Below are 20,498 nucleotides of genomic sequence, written 5' to 3'. Positions count from 1 at the left end.
GCCAGCGGTTCCATCATAAGGGCAAAAAGCAAAGGGGATAAAGGACACCCTTGTCGGGTTCCATTTGTAATTTTGAATTCGGGAGACAAAAAGCCAAGACCTCTCACTCTAGCTGAAGGATTGGAATACAAAGCTAAAATCTTAGTATAGATAGAAGGTGTAAACCCGAAATGCAATAGCACTTCCTTCATATATATCCAGTCAACAAGGTCAAACCCCTTTTCGGCATCTAGCGATACCGCGACGCATGCTTGACCGAGCCGACTCACCTCAAAGAATATATTTAGCAGCCTCCTTGTGTTGTCAGGGCTTTGTCGCCCCAATGTAAAACCAACTTGATCTGGGGTCACCAGACATGGAATCATTTTGTTGAGGCGTTCAGCTAAAATCTTAGCATAAAGTTTGGCGTCCAAATTTAGAAGAGAGATTGGACTAAAATTAGGACAAGCGTCTGGGGTTTTCCCAGGCGTAGGTAAAGTTATTATAGATGCCTGCAGGAATTCATTTGGAAATAACCCAATATTTCAGCTGAGTTAAAGACTCGTGTAAGAATCTGTATCAAGCAGCCACTGAAAGTTTTGTAGAAAAGGTCTGAGTATCCCTCTGGAACTGGGGTTTTGCATGGTTTGAGAGATAGAATGGCAGCTCTAACTTCCTCTGTCGACATTGGGGTTTCCAATGATGTAATATGGTCAGAGGTAAGTTTGTGTAGTGACAGAGTTGGCAAAAAGGATTTAATATCCTCGACCATGGGGGTTGCATGATCGCCGAAAAGTTGCAAATTGTATAGCTTAGCGTAGTATTGGGCGAATTCTAATCCAATATCTTTAGGGTTAGTCACTTTGCGGTTACCAGTGATCAAACAAGGAATCCTGGATTGGGCTATCCTCTCACGTAACTTCCTGGCTAATAAATAATCAGGTTTGTTTCCTTTAAAATAAAATAGTTTCTTATTTTCTCGTAATCTAGTCTGTACTCTTTGGTTTTCTAATACACTAAATTTCTGTTTTACCAAAGAGATTTTTGGTACAAGGGATGGATCTAAGGATAGCTTATGCGATTCTTTTAAAGGTCTTAATTCCGTATGTAGACAAGCTAGAGATGCCGAAATCTCTGTACGAGTTTGAGCTTGAAGTTTAATAAACAGACCTCGTAGGTATGCCTTGAGTGCTTCCCACAAGAGAAAATCACCATCTCCCTTATCGTTTAATTCAAGAAACATTTCGATCTCTGACTCAAAGCTTTCAATTTTCCCTGGAATCGACAACAGTGAATCCATTAAGCGCCAAGGAGGTCTAGGGGTTATTTCCGACAGCCCAGATAAATGGATAGATACTGGGCTGTGGTCTGACCAGGTTACCTCGCCAATCGATAAACCTGTTATCTTATCTAGAAGCCAAGGGTTACTAAAGAAAAAGTTGATTCTAGAATAAGAATCATGGACTGAGGAATAGTATGTGTAACCTTTACTGGTGGAGTTAAAGGAACGCCATACATCAAAAAGGTTAGCTTGAGTTAGTAGGGTAATGCTGAGATTGTTTTTAAATAACACATACAGTATATATATATATATATATATATATATGTGTGTGTTATATATTTGTGGTGATATCTCTGGTTTTGCATTAAATTTGAAGTATTCGTTGATTGCGGTTGAGATTTGTGCAGTTACTAAAGGGTCTTTTAGTAAGTGATCATCTTGTCTCCATATGAAATCGTTAATTGGTTTGGACGGCCATGTCAGGGAGCTAATAATGGAGGCATGGTCTGACCATGTTATTTTGGTAATATTTTTGCTGAGTTAATTTGAGAAAGATTATTTACATCTGAGAATATGTAATCTTTCCTGGAGTATATACTGCGTGGGTAAGAATAGAAAGTGTAATCCCTAAAGTTGGGATGGAAGGACCTCGACACGTCTTGTGCTACTATTTAAGATATTGGCCTCTATTTAACAAGCTGTCTACTTTCCTGCATTCGCCGGCACCAATACGCTCGCCTAAGCTCACCTAACATCGCCTCCTAAGCTCACCTAACATCAAGAAAGCTGTCAAAAAGCTGTGCACAAAGTACGTTGCGATGAGCAGCGGACTATTGTTAACTAACAGTCATCGATCTTGCTGCTCATCAGCTTATTCGCAGATTTCTTGCTAGCTTGTCACAAAGCACCCACACTATACTATACTGAAATACCCCCTAAATCACCGCTCATGGAGCCCCCCGCAACTAAATAAACTTATTAACCCTTAAACCACCGCCCACGGACCCCGCCGCAACTCTAATAAATATATTAACCCCTAAACCGCTGCTCCCGGACCCCGACGCAACTCTAATAAATATATTAAACCCTAAACCGCCGCTCCCGGACCCCGCCGCAACTCTAATAAATATATTAACCCCTAAACCGCCGCTCCTGGTTCCCTGCCGCCACCTACATTAAACCTATTAACCCCTAATCTGCCGCCCCCTATACCGCCGCCACCTACATAAAGTTATTAACCCCTATCCTGCTGATCCCGGACCCCGCCGCAACTAAATAAATTATTTAACCCCTAAACCGCTGCACCCGGAGGAGCCCGCCGCCACCTACATTACATTTATTAACCCCTATCCTGCCCCCCTACACCGCCGCCACCTACATTACATTTATTAACCCCTAATCTGCCCCCCCTACACCGCCACCACTATATTAAATGAATTAACCCCTAAACCTAAGTCTAACCCTAACACCCCCCTAACTTAAATATTATTTCAATACATCTAAATAAATGTAATATTATTACCTAAATTATTCCTATTTAAAACTAAATACTTACCTATAAAATAAACCCTAAGATAGCTACAATATAACTAATAGTTACATTTGTATTTATCTTAGGGTTTATTTTTATTTTACAGGCAACTTTGTATTTATTTTAACTAGGTACAATAGCTATTAAATAGTTATTAACTATTTAATAGCTACCTAGCTAAAATAAATGCAAAATTACCTGTAAAATAAATCCTAACCTAAGTTACAATTACACCTAACACTACACTATAATTAAATAAATTAAATTAATTAACTACAATTACCTAACATTAAATAAAATTAACTAAAATTAACTAAAGTACAAAAAAAACACTAAATTACAGAAAATAAAAAAAAATTACAAGAAGTTTAAACTAATTACACCTAATCTAATCCCTCTAATAAAATAAAAAAGCCCACCAAAATAATACAATTCCCTACCCTAAACTAAATTACAAATAGCCCTTAAAAGGGCCTTTTGCGGGGCATTGCCCCAAAGTAATCAGCTCTTTTACCTGAAAAAAAAGAAATACAACCCCCCCAACATTAAAACCCACCACCCACACACCCAACCCTACTCTAAAACCCACCCAAACCCTCCTTAAAAAAACCTAACACTACCCCCTTGAAGATCACCTTACCTTGAGCTGTCTTCACCCAGCCAGGCAGAAGTCTTCATCCGATCCGGCCAGAAGTCTTCATCGAATACATGCAGAAGAGGTCCTCCAAGCGGCAGAAGTCTTCATCCAAGCGGCATCTTCTATCTTCATCTATCCGGAGTGGAGCGGGTCCATCTTCAATCCAGCTGATGCGGAGCCATCCTCTTCAAACGACGTCCTAGCACTGAATGACGGTTCGCATTCTATTGGCAGATCGGAACAGGCAATATAATGTGAGGTCAATCCTATTGGCTGATTGGATCAGCCATTCGGATTGAACTTTAATCCGATTGGCTGATTGCATCAGCCAATTTGATTTTTCCTACCTTAATTCCAATTGGCTGATAGAATCCTAGTAGGCCAATCGAAATTCAAGGGACACCATCTTGGATGACGTCATTTAAAGGAACCGTCATTCAGTGTTAGGACGTCATTTGAAGAGGATGGCTCTGCATCGGCTGGATTGAAGATGGACCCGCTCCGCTCCGGATGGATGAAGATAGAAGATGCCGCTTGGATGAAGGCTTCTGCCGCTTGGAGGACCTCTTCTGCCTGGATTTGATGAAGACTTCTGGCCAGATCGGATGAAGACTTCTGCCCGGCTGGGCGAAGACGGCTCAAGTTAGGGTGATCTTCAAGGGGGTAGTGTTAGTTTTTTTTAAGGGGGGTTTGGGTGGGTTTTAGAGTAGGGTTGGGTGTGTGGGTGGTGGGTTTTAATGTTGGGGGGGTTGTATTTCTTTCTTTTTTTTCAGGTAAAAGAGCTGATTACTTTGGGGCAATGCCCCGCAAAAGGCCCTTTTAAGGGCTATTTGTAATTTAGTTTAGGGTAGGGAATTTTATTATTTTTCGGGGCTTTTTTATTTTATTAGGGGGCTTAGATTAGGTGTAATTAGTTTAAAATTCTTGTAATTTTTTATTTTAGGGGTTAAACAATTTATTTAGTTGTGGCCTTTTAGGGGTTAATAAGTATAACGTAGGTGGCGGCGGTGTATGGGGGTCAGATTAGGGGTGTTTAGACTCGGGGTACAGGGTGTTAGGTGTAGACATTTCCCATAGAAATCTATGGGATATCGGGCAGCAGCGAACATGAGCTTTCGCTGCTGTCAGACTCCCATGGATTCCTATGGGATCCCCCGCCTCTAGGGCAGCGGATTGAAAACCAGGTATGCTGGGCCGGAATAGTGGCGAGCGTACCTGGTTGTTCTTTGATAACTTCCAAAAGTAGTCAGATTGTGCCAAACTTGCGTTCAGAACATCTGGAGTGACGTAAGCATTGATATGTGTCGGACTGAGTCCGGCGGATTGTATGTTACGTCACTAAATTCTACTTTTGCCGGTCTGTAGGGCTTGATAACTATGGCGAATCAGCCTCGCCACAAATACGCTGTGGAATTCCAGCGTATTTGTGGTTGACGGCTTGATAAATAGAGGCCATAGTTTGGATTTAGTGATTTGTGAAAAAGGTATAGAGGAACTGTGAGTAAAGCAATCTAAAATCTGGGCTTAAAGCCATATTTAAGTCTCAGCACATAATGAGGTTCGCTTTTTGGTGTTCTAGAATACAATTAGATATTTTTTAAGAAAGGAATGTTGTTTAGTATTAGGAGTATATATAGAAACTAAGGTAATGGGTTTACGATATAATAATCCTATTAAGAAATGGCCCTTTTTTTGTCTGAGACACGACAACTCCCCCCCCCCTCCGGCTGACGAGGGCTGATTGGAGGCGGGGAACGGAACTATCGACGCGAAGGAGCGGAAGGTTGCATTTTTCAACGGGGAGAAACAAGCCCGCTTCTGATGGTTTTCTAGCTGCAACTAGCATCACTGGGATAATCAAACTCCCCTCCGCTGAGCGGTGTCAAAGTCTGCTGGTCTCCGGTGCCGGTGTATCCTGTGAGGTCACTTTGTTAAAAGCGGAGGCACCTGCTCAACTCCCCCCTCTCCCACTGGTGCTGCGAGAGAGGGGTTGGGAGGTAGAAATCACAAGAGCGGGGGGGCACAAACAGCGGAGTACACGCACAGAAAAGAAAGGCAGCTGATACCCCTCACCCTCCTCTCCCACCGCTGCTGAATGGAGCGCCTGGTAGGAGAGACTACCAGGGGCTCCATTCAAGTCTCCAAAGTGCGAGTAACTGCAGCAAGAAGCAGCTATTCCTTTAGCGGGCCATTCATCATATCTGTAAGAAGATTTAACGTTCCCTACAATCGACCTGCGGTAGGTAGCAGGTGAAGAGAGGTGAGTTCGGCAAATTCATAGTCACCTAATAAAGACCCAGCTAAATCAGGTACGCTGATACACAGGGGGGAGCGGTGGTAACGAACAATCTGCCACAATAAGCACAGTACGGGAGAAAACAATCTCCATTATAAAGGTCAAAATAACTCTCTAGAAATTGTGAAAAATATCGGAAGAAGTACTTTAATTTATCTATGTGAACACATGTATAAAAAACAGCAAGTGTACTTGTACAGATAAAAGAAAACAAAGGGGTTCATAACACAAGTTCTTCTTTTTTCCCTTTCTTCAGGATTGAAAGGACACTTTTTTGCAACATTATAGCTTGATGGTTTTTTTGTTTGCTACTAATGTCTGTTTGATACTAATAGATTCACTGATAAGTTGTTAAGAGTTATAACACTATTGCATGAAAATGAGAAAGAGGGGAAAAGCAGGGGAAAAATATCCCCAATAGAAAATTAATCTTGTTTTCAAACGAAAAAGAGAAATGTATATAAGATGTTTTATTCCTCTCCCTGTTTAGAAATATCCTATTAAAAGGAAAAGAAAAGGGGGGGGGGGAACAATGGGGAGGACAGGGGGGGGGGAAGGAAGGGGAAAGGAAAAGGGGAAGATCAGACTAACTAACTGCTTATATTTTTTTGTGTGTTAAGCTAAAATTGGTTTTGCATTCAAAACTGCTATTAAGCATTATAGGCAGGGTTCTCTTTTTTCTTTTTTTTTGTTGTTTCTTCCTCTCTCCTTCTCACCTTAGGTGGATTTCTCTCCTACGGTTATCACTAGAGGAATGATATTATTAAATAAAAGTGTACAATTGTATAGACGAGAGGGGATCTGTGGGATGAAGAGGGAAAAAATAGTATCTCACTGAGTATTTAAAAAAACTTTATAAATAGAAATCCCTACACAACACTGCATCATTGCACTCTGCCCCTCTAAGTTGGGCTCTAATAAGACTTACACTGGCATAGGAAATTAGTTAAACACATAGGTTAATCCCTTGCAAAGAAAGGAAAGGAAAAGGAAGGAGAAAGAAAAGGGATAAGAAGGAGGAAAAAAGGAATGACAAGGAAGGGAAGGTTTAGGAGAGAGTAAGCAGAGGGGTGGAAGAGAAAGAGACAATAAAATAAAGCAAAGATTACTACACACACTTAGTTCTACTCTATATAGGAATTGATAAAAAGAGGAGACATATTAACATAAATCAGAAGAAAATTTATTCTCACTAGACATAAGGCTGGTACAGAGTCACTAAACTACTAAGTAGACTCAAAAGAATAAATTCCCTTTCCACTTGCCACTCTTTCACAATATAAATTAAATAACTGGGTGGATAACACCCCTTCTAATTTTTTCACAACCACCGATCCTTCCCCCCTTACCTCACGAGACCACTTCACAAACCCTTTCCCCATTCCCCCCCACTCTTTTCCTTTTTTTTTTTCTCTATTCACAAACTTACGTAACACTTTTAGTAAATTAAACTGCACATGGACAAATATTTGCATGGTCACCCAAAAACATCTCCTTTAGCTATGACGGTGAGACAAAGAGAGAAGAAGAATAAACCTCTTCCTGAAACCTTGACAGAGTCACAACCATTAATGGTAAACCCTCCATCCACGATGAAAACTTTTGATATTCAAACACTGGTTAATAGTATCTCATTAGCCCTAACCCCTAAATTTGAATTATTGAAGGATGAAATAAAACAGGATATTGCCTAATGAAGTCAAACAGTTTGCGCGCAGAATTTCTGAAGTAGAACAAAGAATATCAGATCTTGAGGACAAGACTATATCTTACAAAGCTATTCTTGACTCCACAAGTAGCACACTTTTAAAAATGCAGAGCAAAATCGAAGATTTGGAAGATAGGTCAAGAAGAAATAACTTAAGGGTTATTGGTGTCCCAGAGGGAAAAAAATATGAAGACCTGGGGGCGGAGCGGAGCCGTGCTGGAACATGGCTGCATTTTGAAAGAGCTCCGGAGCTTATCCTGTCCTACTGGCTCCACTAGTGCGATATCAGAAGCAATAACACCCTTTAAAAGCTACCTCTACACTCCCCGACACCCGGTGGATGCAATACAGGCAACGGCTCATTATAATCCATACCGGACGTAAGGAGACAAAAGAGCCCAGAAATACACCACGGGCCACAATCTCTGCTACACGAGACCTGACTCAAGGGGCAATCACCGGACCTTCTCCCACGGTGACACCTGCTCCTCTGTGTGAGCTCCGAGACCAGGTACAGAAGACGGGGGACCAACCCCCACACTGAACAGACTGCATTAGAGATCTAACGGTACCTGCTGAGGCCTACCTCTGTCGCACGAAACAGATACGCACTGCACCCACACGGTGCTCACAGCCTGACACCGGAAAGCCACATACCGAGGGTAAGAAGTGACAACTGGGTCACAAAGTTATACCCCAGACACCGGACACCCATTCCGCTTATAAGGGGACCTATCTAACCTCTAGCGCCCCACATAAATATAAATTGTAACTTGGGGGAAGGAGGGCAACGTATTCAGTGACCACTTTTCAACGGAGTTATAAAAACATCTCTCAGGGCCTCAGACTTGCTTTGTTGTGCTGCACCCACAAAACATTTATATTCCAATCGCAGTTTGCACAACCACAAGTCCGTTAATTACAGGGTGAGACAGACGCTAACCACAAAATGGCGTCTAGGCAGAAACCCAAATCAGACAAGAAACTTTCTGCCATATCCACACCCACCATGAACCACTTCTTCCATAAACCAGACTGTGAAACTGCCGACACCACTACAGACTTGCAAACATCAGACACCCAGGCAGAACAAGAGCAATTGCCCTCACCACACTCCCAACAACTCTCTCTCATTCAATCAACCATCTCGCAACTCCCATCTAAATCTGACATGGCAGACCTAAAAACTTTCATCAAAACTGAATTGACTTCCCTTAAAAAGGACATAAATGCCTTGGGATCAAGGATAGAATGCCTTGAAGAGGGGCAAGACACTCTGAATAATATGGTGTCAGAATCAAACCACCAAATGGTAAGACAAGAGATCCTCATTCACTCACTCCAGCTCAAAGTCGAAGATCTCGACAACAGAAGTCGTAGAAATAATCTACGGATAAGAGGGGTACCAGAGGAAGCGACACAAGAATCCCTTCTCTCTTACCTATTACAACTATTCGAATACATCATACCATCCCTAAAACTTACAGAATCGTCTATGGAACGTGCTCACAAGGGCCCTGAGACCCCCCTCGAAACCCCCTAACCCCCCAAGAGACATCATCATCAAATTCGCTAATTATTTAGAAAAGGAAGCCATATGGAAGCAGGTCCATCTGCAAAGAGAGATTAAGTTTCAAACCTACAGTATTCAAATATTTCAAGATATCTGCCCCTCCACGATTGAAAGGCAAAGGGAAATTCGCTTCATCACTCAAGTCCTGCAGGAAAGGCGGGTGCGTTACCGCTGGGGCTTTCCCTTTAGCCTAATTGTCCAACAAGAAGGAAAGACTCATATATGCAAAGAACCAGAGGACCTGGAAACATTTTCAAAGGGCTTGAATATCACCTTCCCACCACAGAACCAGCAACCACAAGGCCGGATCTCCCCTAGGAATGACGACCCACCCAAACCCCAAAGGTCACAATGGTCCCTAGTCAGCAAAAAGAAAAAACTGGACACTCAACTATCTTGAACTTTTAGTTAATCTGCAGCTCGATGTGCAGGTTGCTTCCCAACACTGCCTCTCATCATCAAGATCTGGAGCAGAACCCCGCCAATGGAAACTGATAAGTATTTCAACAAAATGTTTTATGATATGTCACCTGACAGCTCTAACCACTGTACTTATCAGACAAACATTTGAACATTGAGTGGGAAACAACATCTGTTATTATAATTGTTTCCACAGGCTCTCCACTAGGAGTAGGCCCCTGATACCCTTCAAATTGTGTTAAATAACCCACTTCTTTTTCAGTGTTATTTTGAGGCGATAGAGTGAATATGAAGTCCCATTGATGCATCGTCAAGTAACAGTGCCCCACATAGTTTAGACTCAGACGTTTAATTCATATTGTGTTGGAGTTAATGCTGTAATGAATAAGTAATATAATCAATAAGCTCCCACTGTTCCAAACTAGGAGCACCAGTAGCATACAGGATTTGCCACCCCTATTACTAATAGGTTACCAATGTTGGTACTCACTTATTTTGTTTTCTTCATATATGTTCTTGTCATGTTAATTATATGCATGTTTCATGTACTAGTTGTGTTGTTTCAACCAAATGTAAATGTCTGTGGTCCGCCCTGTGCCCCAGCTCTTCATTTCCATACTATGCTAACTAGCATCACACCATATTCACACCATAAGCTCAGCTGCCACCACAGAGACAATGGCTAATGTAAAAACGCACTCCCATGCCAAAAACTATATATATTTGTATTCTGTTAATGCCAAAGGTCTGAATATTCCTAACCAAAGATCAACTGTCACTAGGGAACTCCATAGACAAAGAGCAGACCTTGTGTTTTTACAGGAGACCCACTTCTGGAAGCGGCGGGAACCCCAGACTTTTAAACGCACATATGGTACTTGTTATTGGGCCTCACACTATAGGAGCAAAAAACACGGGGTGGGCATAGTGATAAATAAAAACATTCCCTATACAAACATACAGACTATTAGGGATATAGAGGGAAGATACCTCGTCCTGACCTGGCTATTATACGGCAGACCAGTAACCCTGGTCTCACTATACGCCCCCAACACGGCCCAACACTCCTTCATGAAAAAAATAACCAACCTTATATTGGAACATCAAATAAGGATCCTCATCATGTGCGGAGACCTCAATATCGCCTTAGACCCTAGTGTGGACTGTTCCTCACAACACTCCTCTATGCCCACCTTCCGACTAACCAAGGTTAACTCATGTCTTAGAAACATAGTAGCACATGATGTTTGGAGGACACTCCATCCCACCTGCAGGGACTATACATTTTATTCATACCCACACGAAACATATACTCGAATTGACTATGTACTGACAGACACTGGAGGACTCTCATTATTTAACAAAAATTTCACAGATAACGTGGTCAGACCACACTTCCATACTTTGTAATATGACTTGGCCCTCAAAACCCATAAAAGACTATATCTGGAGACTTGACGAATACATGTTGACAGACCCCTTAGTGACCCCTAGAATTTCAGCAGCACTTCTAGAATACTTTGAACATAACGATAACTCAGAAACTACCCCTCACACCCTATGGGAAGTGCACAAGAGTGTTATCAGAGGAGAGCTAATGGCCATAAAAGCACAGTTAAACAAATCAAAAAGAGAATTAACCTCCTCTCTCACTGCAAACATAAAACACTTGGAACAACTACATAAAACTTCGCCTTCAAATAAAGATCTGCTCTCCGAACTCACCCAGGAAAGACAGACGCTGGCCACACATCTAGGCAAAATACACAAGAGACAAACGCTATACACTCAACGTAAGAACTATGAAGGCAGAAATAAATCAGGCAGATCACTAGCCAGATATTTAAAACAAAAAGCACACAAAAAATACATCATGCAAGTAAAAGATAGCAACGGTCTCATACACAAATCTACTAAGAAAATTTTACACACCTTCCAAACGTTTTTTCACAAGTTATACAACATTAAAAACCCATACGACCCCCACACCAATCGAGATGAGACAAGAGCCCAACAAATTGAGAGCTACCTTAGGAATCTCCAATTACCATGTCTGACAGACTATCAACAAGAACAGTTAGAAGATCCCATCTCCCTACTAGAGTTACAGACAGCCTTAAAGAACCTACCCACCGGTAAGGCCCCAGGCCCTGATGGCTTTTGTCATAAATATTACACAATGTTCCAGGATATCCTGAACGCGTACATGCTCAATTACTTTCAATCCATAGACGAAAGTGGATCATTCCCTCCCAGAGCGCTAGAAGCCCATATAATATTAATCCCTAAACCCAACAAACCACAAGACCTCCCTAACAGCTACCGCCCCATATCGTTGTTAAACACCGATGTTAAACTATACACTAGAATACTGGCACTAAGACTGAATAAAATTCTCCCAGACTTAATCCATCTCAACCAGGTCGGTTTTATACCTGGTCGGGAGGCGGCGGACAACACGGTCAGGGCCTTAAATCTAATTCACTATAGTAAATCCAAAAACATCCACTCAGTCCTATTATCCACGGACGCGGAAAAGGACTTTGACCGTGTTGCCTGGGACTTTATGAGGGCCATGCTAACCCAAATGGGAGTAGGTGCGAAAATGCTCACAAGGATTTTTTCCCTATACACCCACCCAACCGCAAAGATTCTGGTTAATGGCACCCTTTCTTCCCCATTCCCCATTTCTAATGGGACTCGTCAGGGCTGCCCTCTGTCCCCACTTCTCTTCGTCTGTGTTATTGAAACACTAGCTGAAAAAATTAGACAAAACTCCCACATCACCGGCATAGATATAGAAGTCCGGGTATACACCACGTCTCTGTTCGCAGATGACATGCTCTTCACCCTTACCGACCCCGTAAATGCAATCCCCCACCTACTGAACGAATTCGCCACCTTCCAATCATTATCGAACTTCGTCGTTAACATGTCAAAATCCAAAATTTTAAACATAAATTTGCCCGACCCCTTACTACGAGCTACCCAGAAAGTCACCCATTCATCTGGTGCTCACACTCCTTGAAATACCTTGGAATACACCTCACACCCTCCCTAGACAATATTTTTCACCAGAACTACTTACCCATTAAGCAAACTATAATAAGAGATCTCTCCTCTTGGGGTTCCAAAAAATTATCTTTGCTAGGACGTATAGAAGTCATTAAAATTAACGTGTTCCCCAGAATACTCTACCTCCTCCAAACTCTCCTGATCCCATTACCTAGAACCTATCTACCCTCCCTACAAAAGGCATTTAGCGATTTTATCTGGCGCAGAAAACCCCCCAGAATAAACAAACTAACCATGCAAACCCCTAAAATACAAGGCGGTCTGGGAGTATCGAACCTCTCCGCGTATCATCAGGCTATTTTTCTACAGAGACTAGTAGACTGGAATATCCACTACGAACACAAACGGTGGGTCCTACTGGAACACCTAATAATGAATAAACCACACCTAGGGAGACTATGCTGGGGAGACCCAAACTTACTCAAAAAACATAGAACAAATAACCCAATGATCCAGGAGACATTTCAGGTATGGGAGTACACCATTAACACGACACATTACATCTCATCAATCCCTTCGCCACTGACTTCTCTAATCGAGAATGGGGAATATAAGGTGCGACCCTTCTCTCGCCAAAGCACAGTGGATACACCAAATAGGGACTTCACAGTCAACACAATGATTAACAATGAATCAATACTTTCACAAACAGACCTAATATCAAACGGCCATGACTGCTTTAAAAACTGGTTTACCTATCGGCAAACGACTCACTTTATAACGACACATAAGGGTCACAACAATATGACCAGACCCCTTAACACCTTTGAATCACCATGCACTCAAACCCCTCCTCTGCGACACACCTTGTCACTTATATACAAAATTTTAACACAAACCCCCCCAGGTCATATACTACCATATCTGGAGAGCTGGGAACGCGATTTGGGAGTTATCATCCTACCCCAAACAAGCGCTAAAATGTTTCAAAACACAATGAGATCCTCAGTCTCATCCTCCATACTAGAAATTAACTACAAACTACTACACAGGTGGTACCTCACACCGAGGAAATTACACCGCTTATTCTGCACACAAAGTAACAGATGTTGGCACTGCGGCCATGTGAATAGCGACACCGATCACATGTGGTGGTGGTGCAATGTTATCCAAAATTTTTGGAGGGACAAATATAAACCATACATTCAGTTATTTAACATTATGGCCAACGGTGTCAAAACCCTAATAGCCAAAAACTGGAAAAGCAGAGAAGCACCGTCCCTAGATATGTGGGTTCAAAAGGTCTCAGAGCTCATAGACTTAGAAGAATATTATTATCTCAAACAAGACAAAATGGACTCGTACGCCGAGTTCTCACAACTTTGGCTTAATTATGCCCAGCACCGGGCAGATAACACCAATAGGGAATTAAAATGCGATGTGGTCTTTTTCAAATGGGGCGGGGGTGGACCAGGACTAAACGTTTTTTTGTTTGTTTGATCAAAAGTTGAGGTGCACAACACCATGAGAGAATATTTCACTTTCTTGTCAGCACGCCTGTATTCAAGAATGTATAGATTACTGAGTTATCTGAAAGAAGGCATCTGCTATTCTACATTGATGAGCCATAGGCTCTTCCACTGTTATCTATAAAACTTACAGCCATTGTCATACTATGCTTTAACGGAGCTGCGTCTCCGGCTGATTGTAATTTTATTTTATCAACACAATAAAGCTGTATTTAAAAAAAAATAAAAAAAATAAAGACCTAGAAAACTTTATGTCAAACATCTTACAGCGGTTACTCCAAATTTCTGAATCCCATCTTCAGATAACTATTGAAAGGGTGCATAGAATAGGCTCACTTAGCTCAAGTAAAGTGAATACAAGACCCAGACCAATTATTGCAAGAATTTTAAATTTCCAACACAAGATCACACTGCTTCAAGTGTATCGTAAACATCAACCCATTTTTTTAGATGGTGCAAAAATCCTGTTGTTTCAAGATTACTCAGCAGAAACAGCTGCAAAAAGAAAAGAACTCGCTCCACATTGCACAAAATTCATAAAACAAGGGGCATGGGCTACATTACTATACCCTGCAAAACTGAAAATAGTGATAGAAGGTCATACTCACAACTTCAAATCAGCGCAGGAAGCTGAAAAATTTTATGTTGATACTTCTCCCACAGTATCAAAATAGAATAGTGGGGAAGATAGACAGGATTGTAAAATACTGTTTTCTCTTTTTTTATTTTTTGGATCAATAAGGATGATAACTTTTTTGGTGAAGGGTGGGGGAGGAAGAAAGGCTAAACTTCCTCTTATAACTTGGCCTACATGGGTTATTTGTGTAACTGATTTTAAACTTTTCTTTTTCTTTCTTCTTATTTTTAATTCTCCCCTTTTTTTTATCTCTCTTCTCCTCCCTCCCTCCTTAATACTGCTTAGATGGACATAAAGAATACATTTAAATTGATATCCTGGAACATAGGAGGCCTCACATCCCCTATTAAGCGTAAAACAATATTGTCCCACCTAAAGAAAAACAGCACAGATATTGCCTTTCTGCAAGAAACCCATTTAAAACCTGAAGAAGTGCTTAAGCTCAAAGCTACATGGGTCAAGGAAGTAATATTCTCGTCCACATGTAAAAGGAAAAGTGGGGTAGCAATTCTTTTAGGGAAGAAGCTTGCTTATGAATTCATACATACAGAGGCAGACAGAGAGGGAAGGTACCTGATAGTAAAAATTAAAATAATGAAAACAATGTATACAATCTGCAATGTGTACGCCCCTAATGTTTTAAGTCTCCCGTTTTGGGAAAACTTACAAAACAAATTTATGGTACTTACAGAAGGTTACTTGATATTAGGGGGTGACTTTAATATGGCACCCAAATATCCACTGGACAGGTTGAGACAGAACCCCACCCCTCAAAAAATGAAGAGAGATAATTTAGAATCAAAATTATTTATTAAACTAACTAACAACTTGAAGATATGCGATATATGGAGACTATAAAATACGGTAGCCAGGGATTATACATGTCATTCTCGGGCACATAAAACACTCTCTAGAATAGACCTCTTTTTAATTGATAAGAGACTATGTAAATGTAAAGTTATAGCTGGAATTCTTCCAATTTCTCTTGTATTTCAGTCTAACTATCCAGAGGGAGGGAAAAGAGGGTTCAAATTTCCACAATACCTAACTTCTGACAATAAATTTAAAAACTGGCTGAAAGCAAAGTTTTGCGACTATGCCCATTTCAATCAAGAACACATCTCTCGACCAGCATTATTCTGGAAAACTGCCAAAGCTGTCTTAAGAGGGGAAATATTGGCTTACACTATATCTAGGACTAAAAAATCTAAGAAGAGGGAAGGAGACCCCTTAGAGCAGTAACAAATGCATACAATAGACATATTCACCAGCAAACCCCGGAAAGCTGGTCCAGATATATCTCTGTGCTAGCAGATAGAGATTCTTTTTATCTACATAAAACATCACAAAAGACCTTAGACTACAGGCTAAGCTATACCACTATGGGAATAAAACAGGGAAACTTCTGGCAAATCTGGTCAGACGAGATAAAGCTTCCCCTACAATAGACTTTATATCATCGGAAGGTAAGCAATTTAAAACACCAGCAGAACTTTCTCGAGTGTTTGAGGACTACTATAGAACTCTTTATACCAGTAAGACATCAAATATTGCACAACGAGAAGAATTCTGGAAGAAAATGACACACCCGGTGCTATCGCATGATCTTCTTGACCACTTAAATTCCCCTATTACTGAGCAAGAAACTCTTACAGCAATTCATAAACTAGCTTTTAATAAAGCCCCAGGACCTGACACCCTTCTGAATGAAATGTACAAGATATTGTCAAATGAAATAACAAAGCACTTAACCTCTTTATTTAACGATCTATATCTCAGTGGTGGTACGCCGTCACCAGATTTTGTTGCCTCTAATACAACTCTTATTCTTAAACCAGGGAAAGACCCGACGAGGAAAGAATCTTATAGACCCATCACGCTCTTAAACACTGATTACAAACTGCTAGCAGCTATTTTGGCAACAAGGCTTCAATCTTTTCTCCCTTCTATTATCCATAAAGATCAAGCAGGGTTTATATCGAAACGGAACTCCTCAGCTAAAATCAGGGAATTACTCCTTACAATAGAATACATCAAGGTAATGGAGGAGCTGCGGACTGGGAGGGGAGAGGACACTCCTGATATGGCGATCATTTTTATCGATGCTAAAAAAAGCATTTGACTCAGTACACTATGATCACCTTTCATATACCTTGAAGAAATTCGGATTAGGTGGCAATTTTCTTCACTTTTTTAATAATCTGTACAAAAACGCCTCTACGAAAATCATAGTAAACGGAAATCTTACTCAGGACATAAAACTAGAAAGGGGAACCAGGCAGGGGTGTCCTCTCTCCCCTCTATTATTCGATCTGGCAATCGAACCTCTGGCTATTCAAATTCGGCAACAACTGGAAGGAGTTAAGGTAAGAAAGAAGGAGATGCGTATTGCATTATATGCTGATGATGTCTTAATCTATTTATCAAATACTGCTAGTAATATTCCTAAGCTCCTTACGATAATAGATCAGTTCGGATCTTTCTCTGGATATAAGGTAAATACAGCAAAATCGGAGATGCTTTGGATCAAACAGATGAAGGACTCAGCTACAGAGATTCCCTTTAGTATAGTACAAGATTCAGTCAGATATTTAGGTATATGGATATCCTACAACCCTGATAAGTGATACTCTCTGAATATACTTCCAGTACTTAAGAGTGTTAAAGAATCCTTCAAAAATTGGCAGAAGCTCCCTCTTTCTCTGTCAGGATGTATAGCTTTATATAAAATGACTCTTCTCCCGAAAATACTCTATGTCCTTCAGAACACCCCATTGATTCTCAAAAGGAAAGATATTTTATCATTTAATGTAGCTTTGCGCTCATTCATATGGCAAAACAAGAAGCCTAGAATCTCATTAGCCAAACTAATATTACCTTTAAAATTAGGAGAATTTTCTCTTCCTGACTTACGTATTTATAATCAAGTATTTTTAGCCCAGATTATAGTTGACTGATTAACTAACAGTAATTATATTACAAATCTCAAACTGGATGCTGATATTATACATCCAATTGAGTTGAGGGCCCTAATACATTGTAACAATAACCTCTATCCTCTTGAATTAAAAAAAATAAGATCAATCTACAACCCAATTCAAATGTGGAAGAGGGTTTGTAAATTATTATCTATTGAATCTAGGGTATCAAGATATAACACATTTTTAAATAACCCTCAGTTCCCAGCTGGGATGCAATCGATTCTTTTTGCACAATGGCAGACTCAAGGTCTGGGCCAGGTCCATCAATTAATAGATCCCGAAACCAGATGTATTAGGAATTTTAACTCTTTAAAAGAAGAATTTGGTATCCCTAATAAAAACTTCTTTGCTTACTTACAAGCAAGACTTTATGCTACTAAGTTAACAAATGATTATGGATGGGATTGGTCCCTCTGGAGTATTGAAAATTGGATTCTTTTAGCAAAGAATGGACTTACATCAATCTCCTATATCTACCAAACACTGGCTTCATTTAAAGGCCCAGAGATAATGGAAAAAATTTGTCATAAATGGGCTGTTATGCTAAGACAAGATTCTCTCACTCTTACTGCACTTACTCTCTCAGTACAAGAGGTTTCACGGATAACCCTCTCCACATCCTGGAGGGAATCACATGTTAAGATTCTGCATATGTCACACTTTACACCGAAAAAAGGCTCGCAGTGTCAGGTCAGTTTCAATAAGTGCCCAAAATGTTCTCTCCCCTCGGCTAGCCTACTGCATATGTTATGGGAATGTCCAAAAATAAGAAATTTCTGGTTCAAGACACAGTATTGGATGAATACCAGGTTAGGCTTTCCCTCTCTGTCTCTCTCTCCAACAAAGGTAGTTTTCTTTGTTCAGGATGTGGGTTTATCCTCTAACAATGTCAAAATTATTAATTTAACCATTTTGGCTAGTAGATATCTAATTCTGAAGAAATGGAAAACAAAAGCAGTCCCGAGTATAAAAGAAGTTAAAAACTGTTTAAAGAAACAATGTATTATTTGACACTGATTTACAGAATGATGAAGATGTAAAGAGGTTTTTTTCAAAATGTTCTATATTTATAAAAACTCTTCCCGATAGTGAGATTGAATATATAATTTACCCGTTCAGAGATACGGAATTAATTTTGCTAGGAATATGGTAACTGGATGCAATTGTCCCTCCCCCCCCCCTCTTTTCCCTCCCCCCCCCCTTTTTTTTTTCTTTTTTTTTTCTGTTTGGTTTTATTTTGTTCTGTTTTCTGTTCTTTTTTTATTTATCTCTTTTTTTTGTCTGGGCGATGTAGGAATAATCGGTCAATTAAGATAGGGGGGATATTGTTGTAACTAACATAAATTTTTGACTCAGCTAATTAACAAGTTGTTAATTTCATTTTTATTTGTTGGGGAACTGACACCTATATATTTTAAAAATGGTTCTGTAACAACCCCCAAACATGTAATTACAAAGAAAATGTCCCCCTCTTCCTTTTTCTTTTTTTTTTTGTACCCAAATGGAAATACCAAAGAAAGTTTAAAAAAAAAATTTAAAAAAATTGCATGCCCTATCTGAATCATGAAAGTTTAATTTTGACTAGACTGTCCCTTTAATTGTTGTGTTCTAACTTGTTATCTCCCATCTAGAATTGTTTAAAGACTACCTTGTCTTGGTTTTTAAGTACCTTATTAACATTCACACACATCCAGGTAGTTTAGAGATCTTTGCATTCCTCAGCACATATATCTTAGGTGGCTTGGGCTGTTTTGGGGTGCTGTGCCACATTACATATTGTTCCAGAGCTCTCTTATTGCAACTAATTTTGACAAACTTTTAAAAATCTTATTCTCAAGAACCGCTTGTTAGAGATGTGAAACTTGCTGTGTTAACTGCTACTGTGACCTAGATTTATGATTGGTCAAGAGAAGTGCATTGGACACATGGGGGCCGAATTATTAAGCACCGTACGATGCCTAATACATCTATTTCAGCGCGAGCCTTCAGGCTCGCCGGAAACAGCAGTAAGGAAGCAGTGGTCTTAAGACCACTGTTCCTTAACTGGTCCACCGCCTCTGAGCAGCATTGATTGACACCCTCTGCTAGCAGGGGGCGGCATTGCACAAGCAGAACTGCTTGTGCTATGCTAAATGCCAATAGCGTATGCTGTCGGCATTCAGCCCCATGGTGTGGCAGCCATCTTGGATTGCTTAAAAATCTTAAAAGATCTTCTCTGAAAACATGAAGAGCAATGAAGTGACATTTTGCATGTGTGCCCCTGGCAAGGTCATCTACCAGGTTTGTTCAAACCGTGATTTTTCCAAAATCAACATGGCTGCCATGAGCAGTTAACCTTTATATTTTTTTTCATTTGCATAAATTTGCAGTTTTTGCTGTCTTTTTACACTATTAATCTATGTTACAGTGTAGTAGACACATGATTATGTACAGACATGAACCTCAAGGGAAATATTGTGGTAAAAAATGTCACTGCATGGCCACAATTGTGAAATCAAACATTTATAAATTTTAATAAAACTTCAGGTGTATAGTGAGCTTTAGTATGTGCAAAATGAAAGCCATATGTTCTGTGCTTGTCAGCGCAAATAAGGTCTCACAATAGTACTGAGAAAAGAAAATTCCATACGGCACACAATGTTGCAGTTTAATAATAATAGGCCTAGATTTAGAGTTTGGCGTTAGCCGTGAAAACCAGCGTTAGAGGCTCCTAACGCTGGTTTTAGGCTACCGCCGGTATTTGGAGTCACTCAAAATAGGGTCTAACGCTCACTTTTCAGCCGCGACTTTTCCATACCGCAGATCCCCTTACGTCAATTGCGTATCCTATCTTTTCAATGGGATTTCTCTAACTCCGGTATTTAGAGTCGTTTCTGAAGTGAGCGTTAGACATCTAACGACAAAACTCCA

This window comes from Bombina bombina, chromosome 7 (assembly GCF_027579735.1).
Source record: "Bombina bombina isolate aBomBom1 chromosome 7, aBomBom1.pri, whole genome shotgun sequence".
NCBI classification, from domain to species: domain Eukaryota; kingdom Metazoa; phylum Chordata; class Amphibia; order Anura; family Bombinatoridae; genus Bombina; species Bombina bombina.
Note: the sequence above shows the minus strand (reverse complement) of the source record.